Source organism: Ursus americanus, chromosome 8 (genome assembly GCF_024610735.1).
Source record: "Ursus americanus isolate L20-20 chromosome 8, mUrsAme1.1.p, whole genome shotgun sequence".
Lineage (NCBI taxonomy): Eukaryota > Metazoa > Chordata > Mammalia > Carnivora > Ursidae > Ursus > Ursus americanus.
Genome location: NC_142134.1, coordinates 37,899,549 through 37,914,921, shown reverse-complemented (window position 1 = coordinate 37,914,921; position 15,373 = coordinate 37,899,549). Strand labels below are relative to the sequence as shown.

Here is a 15,373-nt window from a genome sequence, read left to right as displayed (position 1 = left end):
ATAATGAAATGTCAGGGTTAGAATCATCCCTTTTCAGGTTTAGTGTTCAATCTCCTATGATCTTGCATAAAACGCTATTGCTGTTCACCTTGCTATTAGGAAGTACAATTGATTGGCTTGCAATATTTATTAGTGCATTAGTCATGTACATTAGCACCAAACTGGAAACAAATAATGCTTTACTTCTCTAAGTCTGTGGCAAGCCAATGCAAGTACAAATGTAGGTACTGATATAAATACAAGCGTGACTCACGCTCCTGAAATATCCTTCCTTTACCCAGATTTACCAGAAAAATTTAGAGATAAACATACTCCAACCATTTCAATCTTTGGTGAGTTAGAACAGTTCACATTAGTCAGGTTCATTTTTGTTCTTTCGGCTTGGTGTCCTTTTGACAAATTGTCAATAAGAGGTCACAAAGTAAATCAAAACTGAAAGGAACAGCTTATCTGATATTAATACATATGATAGATTAAATCCTGAGGCTATCATTTTGCCAAATACTTATTTCAGCTCAGGTGTCATCCCAAATTCTGCATAAGACTTGGCTGTTGGTCTTAAAAAAGAGAGAGAAATTAATCTTCAATCAAGTATAAGTAAGTCTGAAGGTCTGATGTTATTCAAAACAACTGTCTCTACCGTCACAACCGCCACCACTGCTACCATGTCTGTATCTACACTAATTTCAAGCCAATGTTGTATCAAGCTCTGTATCCTCTGATAAATAACTCAGTGGGACTGCCACTGTGCCATTTCATAGAGCCCTTGATTGGCCTAGCAACTTCTGCTTCCTGTCTCTTCTTGTCTCCTGGAAACCAGTCATTATGTAGGATTTGCATATCCCTAAGTCCTCTATACTGTGAAAAGCTCACCCCATGACCACCTATTTCAATTTCTGTCTCTGGTTACTGGCATATGGATTTTTTTTCTGTCATAAAAACTAAAACTGGCTCTTTCCAAAGGACTTTGGATTTCCTGATTCCTTGATTCTCATCATTCTGAGTTTTCTCCTATAGAAATCTAGTCCTTTGCAACCACACCCTATCTCCTGACCCTTCAGCAATTCCCCAAGTAGGGTAGCTTCAGGGCTGGCCACTCCTCTGCTTTACTGGGGAGACTGGAGCAACAACAAAGAAGAATTGACAGTGTTAATGTGTGGTGCTAGTAAAAGTAGTTTTATAAATATTGTGGTGGGTTTATGTATTTTGTACTAGAATCCTGTCATTTTAATTTTCTCTTTATTTTGACTTAGCACAATGGTCAAATCACAATATTTTTCAAGTAGTCCTAAACTTCAATTTTACTATTTGAGAATTTGTGATAATCCAAACTAAGCTGTCCAAGCCAATAAACTGTCACTGTTTAGTGAGTGCTTAGTGTATGCTAGATCCTGAAACAGCTTCTGAACTTCACAAAGCCCTTGCAAGATAGGCATCATTATCCCATGTGATATATTATATTTCTTAAAAATCGCTAGAACCATACCTCCCTTGCAACATGACTTTGCCATTCCTTATCAAGTTGTCCTAACTATTCTCCACTTTTCAGTGTGGTCAGGCTCTGTATCCTCTGATAAATAACTCAGTGGGACCGGCACTGTGCCATTTCATATAGCCCTTGACTGACCTAGCAACTTCTACTTCCTGTCTCTTCTTGTCTCCCGGAAACCAGTCACTACGTAGGATTTGCATCATCCCTAAGTCCTCCATACTGTGAAAAGCTCAAGAAACTTAGAAAGATCATGAAAGATGAGATACTACACAGGGCAAGAAAGTCCATGGAGCATTAAGATGGCAGGATAGTCATGAAGAAACCACTAAAACCCAGTCAAATGCCAGAGCACAGGCACTAGATACTATAAATCAGAGACAAAGTCTCCTTGTGCCAGGCCCAAATTCCTCTTCCATGGAATTGTGAACTTATGAAAGTGGTTGTTGTTTTTATCTGTAAACTCAGGATGGTTCCTTAGGCAGGGATAAATAGCCAAACCCCAAAGTTTTGAAGAACACACAAAGGCTCAGGGAAGGTAAGAAATTTGCCCAAGTCCACACTAATATGAGGTGGCTAAGCCAGGATTTGAACCACATTCTCTTCACTATGTATCCCATAGTCTTAACCACTACATAATGCAGAACTTCAATATATATCTAGAAATGTTTTTCTAAAGAGACTCAAACTGCAAGTAGTACTATAGGGAACATGGTACTTAAGAGAATAATCTCAGTTTTTGGGCTACAAGATATGTGTGTGTATAACCAAGCAGATGCTCCTAATTACAAATTTATTTTATCTATTTGTTGAAACAAGCTGACATAGTCTCTACTTAGAGACACTTCAATTTAAAATATGTATTTTAAACCAATAGAACTGCATAATTTTCTTTCTTTAAAAAATATATTTATCTGGATTTTCACTATTTTATGCTAAATTTCCAAAGTTTTCAGTAATATTTCAGAACAAGTCAAATAAAAGAAAGGTAACCTTTTCTGACTGAGGTCTAGGTAAATTGACAAGAAGAAAAAATTCTGCGAACTGAAGAACCTCAAACTCCAGGCTTTTCCTATCACATATGTGTGCTTGCTTCACACATGTCTTCCAGGTTTGAAATCTAGACCCATGTTCACATTTCACCAACCCAAGACAACAACTACAGCAAAACTTTCTCTCTCTCTCTTTAAAGGTTTTATTTATTTATTTATTTATTTATTTATTTATTTATTTATTTGAGAGAGAGAGAAAGAGAGAGAGCATAAGCAGGAGGAGAGGTAGGCAGAAGAAGAGGGAGAAGCAGGCTCCCCGCTGAGCAGGGAGTCCAACGTGGGGCTCGATCCCAGGACCCTGCTCCATCCCAGGACCCTGGGATCATGACCTGAGCCAAAGGCAGATGCTTAACCAACTGAGCAACCCAGGTGCCCCTATAGCAAAACTCTCTTGACCAAGTTTTCATGAATCTTGATTGAGGATTTAAGGAACACAAGGCAAATTTACTTTGCACTCAGAATTCTTGTTCCTCAAAGTTTCTTCATGTATCCTGAGACTTCTCTGAATTTTAGGTCATATAGAGCATAGTTTTACAAAAACTCTGTTTTTAATCTTTTTTTTTCTTTTCCTTTTTTTGTCTTTCGTTTCATGAGCATACCAAAATAGTGACCCCTCAATTCTATTTCATTTTATTTTATTTTTTGTTTGTTTTTAGAAAATATGGAATACTTCATGAATTTGGGTGCCATCCTTACGCAGGGGTCATGCTAATAATCTTCTTTGTAGCCTTCCATTTTTAGTATACGTGCTGTCCAAGTGGGCACTCAATTTATTTCTTTTAATGAAAAGCATTGTGGTTTCAATTTGTTTGTTTTCCTTTACAGTTTGAGATCCTGCCTCTACCTACTCCCAGAGGCCATGGTCTTCGACCCTAACTAATGTCATAAAAACATTTTCCTTAATAAGAAAACTCTCCTTCACAAGAACTTTGGTGCTAGCTGTGCATACAATAATGCACTCACTGTTTGTTTCTTGATTCTGACCACTCTAACTCTGAAACCTTTGGGCAAGTTACTTAACTCAGAGTTAGCTTTCATGAAATAAATATTGAATAACAGCAACCTCAAAATGTTCCTGAGAAAATGAAGTGGAATAAGGAAGATTAAGCCTAATAGAATGAACGAACTTCATCAACAGTCATTTCCTTCCTGCTGATCTCCTGCAACCTTTCCTCATGCCTTTCTCCCAGCTATTAAAATCAATCGAGAGTGTTTCTTCCTCTTTAAAATAAATGTTACTCAGTACCAACAAAGCTTCCTGTTATTTAAAAATAACTTTTTCTTATCATCTTATTGCCTATTAGCTTCCACACCAGTCTGTGGATATGCCTGATTTCATATATAATGTAACCTATTCTCTAGGTATAAAAACATGAAAGTAAGGAGATTTCATTCATTCTATTTCTATCTTGTACTCCTAAACTCTTGAAAAAGAATCATACCCTCAAAGAACAATTTTAAGTTTCTCTGTTAAATTGACCATGTACAGCAATCATGCTATAGTGTTTGTGAAGCCTGTGAGATTTTATTTTTTTCACAAACAAAAATTATACTTTACAAAGGTACAAGAAAATGTCTTTGAAATAGTTAAAGTTAAAATAAAGCTACCTTATCAGGCACAAGATATTTCTTGGTTTGATTTTGGGTTTTAGAAAAATTTGTACAGATTATTATAATTAACACAATTATAATTATAATCAAAATAATTATTATGTTTGTTCTCTATAAATTTCAATGAAGTGATGGAATTTTTTAATCTTTATGCTTTGATTAAATGTATTTAGCTTTTTTTGTTCTCCCTACATGTATATTATTTTGAACTATTCAAAGTAATCCACAAGTTAAAAAGTCATGTGAATTAAAGATGCATATAGCAAGAAATCAGAAAAAGAAAACATGAAAGATATATTGTCAATAACATTCCACCCCTATTGTATTCCATGTGTTTGGAATTACAAAAGGTGTTTAGATACCTGTCAAATTATCCTGAAATATCTGCCAGGCTGAGGACAAGACCCCTTCTCATTGGTGTTCCACACCATTGCCGTCAGAGGAGGGAGATAGTCAGTACACGAGATGGGGAAATGATAAAAGAACACATGTGGACAATGTTCCTCACTTCTCTGGAAAAAAAAAAAAAAGAGAGAGAGAAAAAAAGTAATAGTGTGGCCTAGAGTTACGAAAAGGATGAAAAGTGGGCGGAAATTTTCTTTAAACATTTAGCATTGTGAATGCCTGCCGTACAGTTTATTTACCTTTAACCTTTAAGATATTAAACTAATAAAAAGGACATACTCCAACTTCAGACACAATTTTGCATCTCCGGATAGGACTTTGGGTCTTACCAATCAGAGAAAGTGAAATGATAGGTAAATACAAAACTGCGACAGATGTACCTTTTTTTTTTTTTTTTTTAATTTATTGTTGTTAATGCTAACACTCACTTGCTCCCATGTTTGATTTGGCTTCCATTTGCCTCAGGTGACTCTGTACTTGCCTCACACTCTAGGGGCATATGTGATTCAGAAATGCTAATCAAAATGCTTAATTTCCCAGCCTGTATTTAATTTAAAGATGTGACCATGACCTAATTTGTTCCAATGAAATAGACTCTCTAAAGCTACTGGACTAACTTTTATTTATTTACATGTTTGCTCCTTTAGTATTGCTGAGAGGAATAATGTTCTCAAAGGAGAGTTACTTGTGAAAAAAAGGGAGCATGGCTTTGCTTCCAAAAGTAACGGATCAATGTTATGATTTTGTTTCTCTAGTTTTCTTCAGAGTCCATATTTCATCTCTTTCTGCCACAAATTCTCAAGGGCAATTGAGTGAGCAAACCCTTAAGGGCTAATAGGAAGGGTTACTTGCACTGTGGCATGCAACATACAGGATTTCCTTGCATGGCTCACTCAAAACTGGCAAGTGAATTATGAAGTTACCAGAGATGACATCTTAGTGAAAGTAGATAGAAGATATATACAGTTTCCTTTAATTTTGAGAGAATATGAAAAAATGGCCCTAGAATACTAACATAGGATTTTATTAATGCAGCAGGTTTTTGTAATTTCAAATAATTTATCTTTAACCCTCTTTGTATGTGTGTGACTACCCAGACATTCAGAGTACCTGTCCATTTCTATGCTCCAGTTCTTATTTGCTCAGTATTATGAAAGCAGTGTAACAGTGTAATACTCTTTGAAATAGTTATATAGTCAAAGTCTACGTGAATAAATTTTGGACAATGCAAGACATATTTCAGATGAAAGCAAACTCCTTCTGAAGTTGATTGTTATCAGAGAAATAAAAGAAAAAATCAATTTTTTAGAAGAATAGAGGCATATCAGGTGCTAAGAACTAGATCATTTTGCTTTGGAATAACTGAACACTAGCTGCCAGGGACTGGAATAATTTGCTTAGTAGAAAATACCAATCCTGACACTATTGTTACGTCTGATAATTATTCTTCAATACCTTCAGTCTTGTACTGACGCTACTGGAGAATTAAAAGGAAAATGCTGTAGGAATCGTTATCACTACATCTCTCACATTTTTGATGCTAGTTTAATTTTTGGAGTTTTCAAAGAAGCTATATTGTATTTTGTTTTGAGAAAAAAAAATTTACACAGGATGAAATGCACAGCTCTTACGCGTGCAACTGATGAGTTTTTGTAAATGTATATATCCAAGCAATCATCACTTAAAGTAAGATATAAAACTTTTCCACCTCCCAGCAATTTCCATCATTTCCTTCCACTTATATCCTTGAGCAACTCCCTAGCATTCTACTTCATGTCATAGAAAAACTTCTCGAGATCTGGGAATCCAAGGTCATTTTTTTAATGCCAGAGTGTTGTGACTCTTACCCCAATTCTCCAGATCTCCTTCATCTTCTCCTCCAATCCGACCTATACCATCATCACTTAGGAAAACTCTATTCTGATTTATCATCTGAAATTAGTGTTGCCTGCACTTAAAGAGGCAAATAATGTGACAGTGTATAGCTTTCAGGAAATATGTTGTTTTATAGAACAGATGTGCATTCTTCTAGTCTTTGCTCTGGAACCTGTGGCTATTTAGATATACGAGCTGGGTGCCATTGCAATCTATTGATCAGAATAAGCTTCATAGTTGTCAAGTGATAAATGAAATTTGACCCTAGTTTACCTCAGGGTAAGGCCAAAATGCTCGTAAAGAAAGCTGTTGGTAATATTTCTGTCTCTGAATATACTATTTGAAATAAATATGGCAGTTCACTCAGGCTGAGTACAATAAAAAAGGAGTAGATATTATGTGGATAATATTTCTAAAAGAAGATATGATCATCATACAGAAACACTGGTACCTATTCATCACCTTCCTTCTACTAAATTATTCAGACATTTATTAACTTTGGTGCTGAGATTAAAGCATATATTTCAGTTAATTCAAGATTTGAGGAACAAAACTTTGCAAGGAGGACCCATTTGGAGGAAATCTGAGTATAGTGTTGAAATAACAATACAAATAAAAATTGATACAAAATGAATATACAGGGAATGTTATTTATTCAATTCAATGTCGAGGTTATTTATTCAACAAATATGTATTAAGTTTCTACTTATACACGTGGTTATTTGTTTAATGCTAATCTTGCATGTGGTGACACATAAAAATGTTATTGACACCTTAATTAGGCTACAATATGCAATGTAGATAGAGACTGATGATCTGGAATACTTCTTCTATCTCCTGTATGGAGGGCATAACCGCACCAAACATTCCATCTATTTCTTACACATTTTCCCGATCCCATGCAGTTAGGGCCAAATTACCACCCTAGTCAACGGGCTGTGGGCAGGAGTGACTTGTTTTGCTTTTAACCAAAGCTTGTAAGTCAGTGAGTGACGCTCCAGTTTGTTCCTCTCTGAATGATGCAACCCATTTCCTAGGATACATACGATCTGCAATATATATGCTCTATGATACATGACATACGCACAGTATGTGCCCATTCAACTCCTCTGCATGCTCAGCTGTGCTTGTCTCGCTTACACTTGTTATCAAGAACACTTCACAGAATAAAATTCCTATGTGAAAATCTCTGTCATAGAGTATGTGTCCTAGGGACCTGGACTAGAACAAGTCATTTCTGTGCACTGCGCACTCCTCCGACTTTATCAGACGCCGCTCTCCCTGGAGTCACAGTACCCAGTGACATCAATCTTTGAAAGGTTTCAATCTCTGGGGCTTGCCACATGTTTTCTGGTTTTGTGCCTGTGTTTTTTGCCCTAAATGCTTTCTCTTCTCTTCACATAGCTGAAGCATTTTCAACTTTCGGGATTCCCAGCGCTCTGCCCAAATGGCCTTGCTGACCATCTTGCACTTGCTAACAGTCCTAGCGGGCAGGATGCCCCTCTCTCCTGTTTACCCCATATCTCTAACACTACTTACTTCTGCTTTCTTATTTGGATTACATGTTTGCAATAAGTGAATTAATAATATACCTATTAAATAGCTTTTTTAATAAAACAATCTATATTGTTCAACAGAGGCAATTTAAGAGTGGAAATTCATAAAAATGTGATATTTTTTGGAAGAGTCATGTCATAATTAACAGACTGGTAATTTATTCAAACACTATTTTAAGAAAAAATTCTTTTTCTTTTTGACATGGATTTATCGTTAATTTTTTAGATGTCATAACGGCATTTGGGTTTTTGTTTCTGTTTCAAATGAGGTTTTATTTTTTACTCTTTATAATGTAATGAAACAACATATATGCATTAAAATAAAACATATGCATTTATTAATCAAACATTAAAAATAATATGGGGGGTGTAATAATTATGGTGCATAGCCACTAAATTTCTTAATTGTGTCTATCCCAAATACTATGTCACCAATACCATACTGTTTCTCTGAAGGGCACATTTTCAAGATATTCATATTTTTTTTCATATAATTCCCTGCAATCTTACTTAAAGTTGAATTGTATGGTTACTAAATGTGATATTATGCACACTGTTAACTAAGTGTTCTCTGCTGATGGTAATAGTTTTAACTGATAAATACTCTACTGATGCTGAGCTACTTGGTAAGCTCAGAGCATATTCTGTGAAATCAAAGATATTCTTAATTATAATATTTTTATATTTAAATGTGTAAATATTTCAATCTAATTATTTATTCTAATAAACATTTACTCTTGGCCTCCATTCAAATTACCTTTCTTCAAAAAGTGTTCTTATAAGAAAAATTTCATAAATCCATTTTCTCTATGACTATTTATATTTTGTTCAATGTAGATGCAGCAAAAAATAAGTCTTCTCATTTTTATTCAACTCCATCACAGAATACAAATTTATTCATTTAGAAATATGGACTCCTTTAAAATATATATTTTTTTACTAGAAGTTGGGACATTCCAAATTGCAACTTGGTAATTTCAAGTTAAATCCCGTATACCCTTTGAGCTCTCTATTACATTTGTTAGCTCCCTTGCTTTTTACAGAGATACATTACAATGTCTGCCTGTTTGCAAGACTGTCAATAATTACATTTCCTTAAAAGCTTTGGAAGCTGAATTGTTCTTGAGTTGCATTTGCTGAAAACTTTGATTAAAGATTTCCAAATGTTTTTGTAAAAAATACAAGCAATATTCAGAGGATTCATTTACAAAAATTCAATACCACTGTTGAACACTTAGGTTGATTTATAAAGTAACTCTTCAAGTTGCAAAGAATGTCTTTTATGAAGTAATTCAGTCATTGTGTCTCCTTAATCTTCTCCAATCTGCAATTGTTCCCAGTCATTCCTTGTCTTTTATGATCCTTGAATTTTTGAAGATGATCAATAAATTATTTGTGAAATGTTGCTAAATTTGTATTTGTCTGATATTTTCTGATTTGGTTCAAGTTCTGCATTTTTGACAATACAACAGAAGTGATGGTATGTCCTTTTCAGTGCATGATATCAGGTGGTCCAAGATCTTGACATGTCTGTTACAAGTGATGTTAACCCTGATAGCTTTCCAAAGTTGTCCGCCAGGTTTCTCCACTATGAAGTCGCTATTGATTCCTTTTTAAAAAAGATTGTATTTATTTATTTGTCAGAGAGAGAGAGAGATCACAAGCAGGAGGAGCTGCAGGCAGAAGGAGAAGCAGGCTCCCCGTGAGCAAGGATCCCTGAAGCGGGGCTCCATCCCAGGACTCTGGGATCATGACCTAAGGGGAAGGCAGATGCTTAACCAACTGAGCCACCCAGCCATTTCCTCTATTATTCCCTTTATAATTAAAAATACCTTGGTAAAGAGGTGTTTAGACCATGCAGATACCCAGTTTTCAAACTTTGGTCACTGATTTACCATTCATCTGTGGAGTGTGCCTGCAGTAATTATTATTATTTTTTAAAGATCTTATTCATTTATTTGAGAGAGAGAGAGAGAGAGAGAGAGAGAGCATGAGTCAGGGGACAGAGGGAGAGGGAGAAGCAGACTCCCCACTGAGCAGGGAGCCCAATGCAGGGCTGCATCCCAGACCTGGAGATCATGACGTGAGCCAAAGGCAGACCCTTAATTGACTGAGCTACCCAGATGCCCCAGCCTGCAATAATTATTAATCTAATGGTTGCTTAATAGTGATTTTATATTTGCTTCATTCCTTCAAAATTTGACTTCTTTTATAATGGAGAACTGTCCCTTCTCTCCCACATTTATTTATTATTCAATTATTATTTCATGTAAGTATGAAACTCATGGATATTTGTTTTATTCTATTGGTTGTAATTCAATACTACAGTTTATTTTGTTTCTTAAATTATTGCAGCTTGGCCTTTGGTAGTTTCTTCAGGTTGGCTCCTTTGTCCTTTTGAAATGATCTCACTCTTTTTGGAACACTGCTGTGTTTCTAGCACTTCAAAATATTTTTGCCTTACTCTGTATTTTTACTGTAGCAGCTCTGGAATCAAGTACTTCTGTAAGCAGCTCTGGTTCTTTTCACTGGGGAATGGTATTTAGAAACCATGATCTAGACCCTAGTTGTGTTCACTGCTACTAGGGTATCATTGGTTTGAGGACCTTTGAGTGGATTAAGCATAGAAATTGTGTGTGTGTGTGTGTGTGTGTGTGTGTGTGTGTATAGCATGTGTGTGTGTGTATATATATATATATATATATAATTATGTATATGTACATACAAACAAAACTGCATACACATGCATCCATACTAATCTATCAATATGTATAATATTTATGATATAGTACATGATATAATATATACCTATACCTAATATTTGTATATATTATTTAATATATTTGTGTCATACTGATACTTCTGATCTTATTTAGTATTATAGGAATTATTCTAGTCTCCTCCTTTTCATTACTTATAATATAAATAATGAAATATATTATAAGTAATACTTACATTTGTTGTTTCTTTCTCCAACAGTGACAAACATAGTTCTCTTTATCTACAATACCCTATGTATTTACTCATCCTTATATGCACATAAAGTAGTTTCAGAATTGTTGCTGTATACCCTGCAGAAAGCCAATTTGCTAACTAGAGTATATAATATACCTTAATGAATTGTATTACATGTAAATATTTAGGGAGATTATGAATTTTTAAACACATCTGCTACCAAGAATTTCTAATAAGATATTATGTACCAGAACTTCAGAAGAAAGAGTATAGAGCAAGCTGGTATAAAAGTAGACAGCTTGATGAATTTCTAGATTCAAACACAACTGTAAGGTATTATTTTAGAAGATGCCTAGTACATGTTCGATCACTTTCCTAAGAATACACACAGGTCATCACTTGCCTGAGCTATCAGGTTGGAAGCTGTCATTAATGTTCAATTTACCATGAGTGAAAAAAAAAAAAAAAACCACCAAAAACAACAACAACAAAAAAAAAACAACCATAGCACAGGAAATGGATACCATTCAGTTTATACTTATTTGTTAAAGATCATATTTCAATTCATTTGTTTTGAGAAAAGTAATAGTACTAAATTGCAATATTCCTGAATGATAGTAACAAAAAATAACTGGCAAATCACTATTGCTTCTGTGGCTCACCCTCCTAAGAGTAATCATGGTGAAATATTTTGGTATTATAAATGGGAGAGTAAGACACGATACTACCAACAGGAAGAGTGAATCATTCCTCAAGCAGTTCAGTGTCTTACAAATACCTCCATTATAATTTTTAAAATCATTGCTATTCATGACATGGACATGCGACTGGAGAAAGAAATTAACATTTAATTCAATTGTATAATAGAATACTATAGATATATTACATGCTCAGAATAATGAAGCTCAGAATAATGAACAATGTCAACTTATCTTTCATCTTTCAAGTTTACCTTGTCTTCCACAAAGCGTTCTAAAGTTTGTTTTTAACAATCTACTTTCCATTTCAATTCAAATTTTCACAAGACAGAATCAGACACTAAAACATCTTTGGAATTACATCTTCATTGGTGTGTTTTCTCATATGAGAAATAAATCCCATAATGTTGCTAATATGAAATATTGGAAAATCAAAACATATTTTCTGTTCTGTGTGATGAGATTATGTTTTAAAATATAAGGATTGACATGCTATACATACTATGAATTACAGTGTTAAAAGGCATCTGTCACACTTATCTTGATGAGCACCGAGAAACATATGGAGTTGTTGAATTGCTCTATTGTACACCTGAAACTAATACAACACTCTGTGTTAACTGCCTTGGCATTTTTAAAAAAGAGGCATCTTTCAATCTCTTTATATGTATATATTTTTAATATCAAAGAAAATTATGTCTAAATACATATTTGGGAATAGTGACAATAGAGGGCACATTTGCTTTACTGTTTCTTACAACCAGCTAAGAAATCAGAAATCTGGGTGGCTCAATTGGTTAAGTGTCTGCCTACAGGTCAGGTCATGATCCTGGGGTCCTGGGACCGAGCCCTGCATCAGGCTCCCTGCTCAGTGGGGAGACTGCTTCTCCCTCTCCTACTCCCCCTGCTTGTGCTCTCTTTCTGTCAAATAAATAAATAAAATCTTAAAAAAAAAAAAAAAAAGGAAAGGAAAGTAACTTTTAGGCCATTTTCTATTTCGGAATTTTATTTCAATAATAAAATAGTCCTAGGATTTCATCTGTAGTGGTTTGTGAGGCCCATCGAATTTACAAATATTGTTAAGAAAATCCACATTTTGTACACCTGCCCCCTGAAGCTGAAGAAGCTCTGTCTAGAAGGCTGCTTTGATGTTAGCAATTCACACTACATTCGTATGTGCAAGAGCAGCTACACAAGTTAGTCAACAGGAGAGACAACTAATTTATCCCTGTCTACAGTTGGAATGCTAGGATAATGCTAATTTAGATAATTTGGGTTCAAAATAGAGCCCAAAAATAGATAAGCAATTCTCCCAATTGCTGACATATATAGTGATAACATCACCAATCCACAAGCCAGTTAATGAGAATAACGAAAAGGGCTAGATATATATTTTTAAACAATTTAATAGCTATCGAATTACACAGTGTCTCATGAAAAATGAGCTATGTTTTAAAAATATTACCTTTTTATATTTACATGAGATTGATATCTAGAGTGAATATATCAGATTGATAGACAGAGAGGTATGTAGAAAATAACATGTTATCACTTCTCTTTATGTCTCCCAGATTCAAAAACATTAATAATGAATTTCCATTTTTGTGACTGTAAAAAACTGGTTTAAAAAAAGAATAATTTCTCTTGGGAAAAAATTATCTTTGAAAAATGTGTCTTCATTCAACTTTACGCTGAGAGCAGAGATAAACAATTTTTACAATATCTCACTTATTCTCACAAGAACTCCTTGAAATAGATAGTCATCCTCATGCTACAGATGAAGAAATTAGTATAAGTGAAATTAAGTAATTTCTGTAGGGTCCCACAGCTATCAGATCGTGGAAATGGAACTACAACTAAGTGGTCTGTCAGTTCCCAGAGCCAGAGTTTTTATACATCATGCTGAGTGTATGAGACATCCTACCCAGCACCCCTGTCCTCACACCCTCCTGCTCAAATATCCATTTTCATACACGTTAGGTTTAGTTTAAAATATCGTAAATGATTATATTGTATTTTTCAGAAAATAAATTAGTATATGAAAACAAGTGATTGAAAGCCGGGGAGAAGTTAAAATTCTTTGATTAAATAGTATCACTCAAACATAAGGTATCCTGGAAGTTCCTATTTCTTGCATATCTAGGACAAGCCTTGGACAATACCATGCTTTTGAAAACAACATCTATTTCTGGAGGCAGTGCTGCTCTGTCGAGTGGTACTGATGTGGAGGAGGGAACCCTGTGCCATGGAATGAGGGTAGGGGCATCTGGTAACCTACTAAATATAAATTATAGATGATAAAACTATGTGAACATCTGAAATAGATGAATAGCCTAAAAATATTACATTGCACTAAATATAATTCACAATACCACAAACCCCAAACTATGAGGAAGTTGATAGTAGATAAACCATGCATGAAATGCCATTTAAAATTTATTTAAATAAATGTATTAAAATAAATCTGTAGGCTTTTAATATTATATTTTGGTGAATATAGCTACTTGTATTATCCTTGAGAGTAACAAATTTAGATACTGTCATAATTCTGGAGACTTTAAAGATATAGCATCTAAAAATGGTATATAATCTTTTCTCTGAGTGAAGGATAAACATTATTTAGTCTTCAATTTAAAGTAATAGTGTAACTTAAAATAGTCTCATACTTCTATTCCTCTCGCATATTTTTGTGTCTATTGGTTTTTAATCCCCCACAAAAGTACTTGTTGGCACAGAATTACAAAATGAGTTGTGAAAATAATACTAATGAGGTTATATAAACTTTTGTTTTAAGGGCAACAGAGTAGCCATGTAGCAGATTGTTTCTGATCTATGATTGCTGGTGCATAAGCTTCTTCTTGAAATCTGTTTGCTGTCATGATTCGTAAAGAGAACTCTTAAATGGCTATTTAACGGAGGTTTTTTTCCTTGCTCTCTTCTTCTCTTTTTAATATATAGGTCTAATGAGGTGCAAAGGATATTGCATATTGTCGAGCTTACCTAAAGCATACAATCTTCATCTCTCCTTCATGCCACAGTGAATTAAGTAGATAAACATGTCGTGAGAAATTAAGATGGATGATAAGCTTGCTGGCACCATCTTGAAGGCACAAGACATCATCACCCTCTCCACAGGTATTTGGCTAAAATAGTCTATCCTCACATTGTCAAGTAAGCACCTTGAAGAAATATCACACACATTGTTGAAAGCAAAGAGAAAGTCAAAGATAATATGACTCATAGTTTACATATTGCATACATAATATGGTCTTGATATGAACTTGAAAAGACTGAATAAAATATGCATAATACTTAACAGTCATTTACAGGCATGAGTTCAACTAATATATAATGAAATAGATAAGAATTTTTTCTTTATTTTTTAGATAAGTTTACAGAAAAAAAAAGATAAATTAATTACACAAAGCAATTGCTTTCAATTAAAGATCTCAGTCTAAGTGTATTTGGCTGCCTCTGTTTATATGAGACAAAGAATAGTCATTCAAAATATAAATATAAAATAAAGATGAGAAAATATAGGTTATTATCTTTTACATGAAATCTAAACTATTTAGCAAGGAGGAGCTGTCTAGTCTGACAACTTTTTTTTTTTTTTTTTTACAACAAAGCCAGTTATACTTATTATGGGAAACTGAATGTTAGAATGGTTCTCATGTCATTTCAAGGACTAGCTCCAGCTCAGACATTGTATTAGAAGGTACAAAAAAACCA

At 34.4% G+C, this 15,373-nt stretch overlaps 1 non-coding gene across 1 annotated transcript; it reads right to left on the bottom strand.

Annotated features, from left to right (window-relative positions):
* Positions 1 to 3,196: 3,196 nt before the first annotated feature.
* Positions 3,197 to 3,306, bottom strand: LOC123804112 (U6 spliceosomal RNA). The gene has a single exon (XR_006783078.1). It is a non-coding gene; the product is annotated as a U6 spliceosomal RNA (small nuclear RNA).
* Positions 3,307 to 15,373: the final 12,067 nt, after the last annotated feature.